The 2,513-nt window shown below is 37.2% G+C and overlaps 1 pseudogene; it reads left to right on the top strand.

The window, feature by feature from the left end:
* Positions 1 to 317: 317 nt before the first annotated feature.
* LOC143559672 (uncharacterized protein At5g39865 pseudogene) lies at positions 318 to 1,616 on the top strand (annotated as a pseudogene).
* Positions 1,617 to 2,513: the final 897 nt, after the last annotated feature.

The following is a 2,513-nucleotide window of genomic DNA, read 5'->3' as shown; positions in this document are numbered from 1 at the left end:
AGAAAGACAAAAATACCCTGAAACTAACAGCATAGTTGGATGCCGTTAGACGGATGAGACGTAATTGGCTAATATTTAAAACTATAAGAACTAAACTGATAAAATTTCAAACTTTGGACTGAAGTGGCAAAAGTAGCAAACCACAAGGACGAAAATGACCATTAACTCTAGAAAAATACATGTAATTAGTTTACACAAATGACCTTGACCTAAGAAAAAATTAATTAAATAACAAAACTCCATGCAATTGAGCATTCATCTTTGCTTTCAGATTACTATTAAACCTTCGGTAGGGACTATAAAACACACAATCCTCCTCTTGTTCAATTTTCATTACCTTCTCTCTTTCCTCTCTCACAAGCCACCGCACTGTCTTCGATCATACAAATTTCTTCTAGGGTTTTGAGTAGCAGAAGCTTCGTTTCTCTCTTCAACACATGACCTGTGTCTCTAAAACCATCAACTCCAGATAATATTATTTAACTCCCTACCACCTTTTCATCATTAACCAGCTCATTCATAGGGGCACGTTAATTAATAATCTTTATTAAAACCCTACGTACTTTTTATTTATTTTCAAGCGCAATGGGTTGCACATCATCAAAAGAATCAGTATGCCGGAACTGTCAATCTCAATACTCTCCGGTACGGAAGAGCTATTCTTCTGTCCCGAACCCCTCTCCTCCGCGAGATTCCAGCGTCGTCGCACTCACCTCCACGACGCTCGGTTACCTTCTCGTCGAATCCGACACCAAGCCCAATCAGAAGAAAAGTGAAGATTTTGCAGTGGGGTGATAGAAGCCAAGACATGGTCTAAAATGATTCATGAAAAGACTAATAAAGTCATCCCGAAAACGCCTCTTTTGACGCCTCAGGGTGAGCCCGAGATGATTAACACTTGGGAATTAATGGAGGGTTTGGATGATTCAAGCTCTGCTCAACCCGTATTGCCGTCAGATTCAAACGCGAATGGCATGTCTACAGCCTCAAGTTTTGATCATATTCCAAGCAAGGCTAACGTAAAGCCGGATTTGACCAAGGAAGAACATGATCATGCAGAGAAATCGTCACAAGCCGATGAAAATGAAAACGTATCACGCACAAAAGACAAGTTGATTTTATACTTTACAAGCTTAAGGGGAATTAGAAAGACATATGAAGATTGTTGTCATGTTCGAGTGATTTTAAAAAACTCAGGTGTTCGAGTCGATGAACGCGATGTATCTATGCACTCGGGATTCAAGGACGAACTTAAAGAGTTATTAAGTGATGGATATAATGGAGGAGGGTTGCCAAAGGTGTTTGTGGGGAAGAAATACATAGGTGGTGCTGATGAAATTAGAAAATTTCATGATGAATATCAGCTAGATAAGGTGTTAGAAGGTTGTGAAATGGTGGATGATTGTGTCGGTGACGGTGGTGTTGGCGGAGGAGGTTGTGAGGCTTGTGGGGATATAAGGTTTTTACCATGCGAGACGTGTTCAGGTAGTTGTAAAGTTTATTACCAAGTAAACTCTGGTGAGTATGAAGATGTTGAAGAAAGCGATTGTGGGTTTCAAAGATGTCCCGATTGCAACGAAAATGGACTTGTAAGGTGTCCAATTTGTTGTGATTAAACGTATAAATGTTTATAGCTATGTATTTAAAATGGTTATGTATTAAATGTGGTTTTTTTTATAAGTATGGAAATGTATCATGTGACTTTTGTATATAACAATGAGAGCTTAAATGTTTATTGTCTACGAAAATGCATGTAAATACAAATATATGTGTCCAGAAAATTTATAAAAATATCTTTGTTAAGCTAGTGTTACCAATTTCGGTTTAGATTAAATGTGATGTTGGCCAGAGATGAGGACAATAGGACATGTGGTGGTAAACTTAGCGTCATAATTGATTATCAAATTGTGTCTTCAATCCGGTTTAATATTGCGATCGAAACTCTGTTGTATATATTGGGTATACTAGTTTTTTATGTTTAATTAAACAAAAAGCTACTCATATCATCGAAAACTTGTGGTAGGAGGTTTGAGTTATCCGTTGAAAACCCAAGTTAGAATCCCATTGGTGTCACTTTTTGGTGTATTGACAATTAAGGATTTAAACTAGGTCTTGTACATAGGTTGTCAGTTCGAATCCAGAGCTCACACGAGATTTTGTCATATCGAGTGTTACTTCAGAGAGTTATGCTCTTGTGGTGGCACAACGACGGTCAAGTGACAGTCGGCGGTATTGTTTACATGAGGAATGCCCAAGCCAAACTCTAAAGCCAAACGTGAGACCGGTTAAAATAACATAATCTGGCCAGAGTGAAGCATCGGATACTCCAAATTCGAAAAGTACGATAGCGTAAATAAAAAAAGTCGTTATTCTAAAAAAAATAAAAAAAATAGTATATTTCATTTTCTTTGTTTTTAAACGTTCTCTCTTTTTTTACTTGATGCTTTTAAATTAAAACAACAAATTTACGATAATTTCCATACATGTCACTATGTATAGGAAAAGTTTTTTCC

This window comes from Bidens hawaiensis, unplaced genomic scaffold (genome assembly GCF_021521415.1).
Source record: "Bidens hawaiensis isolate Kalapana, Puna unplaced genomic scaffold, B.hawaiensis_p1.1 tig00020020_1, whole genome shotgun sequence".
NCBI lineage: Eukaryota > Viridiplantae > Streptophyta > Magnoliopsida > Asterales > Asteraceae > Bidens > Bidens hawaiensis.
This window is presented reverse-complemented; position numbering and strand designations above follow the sequence as displayed.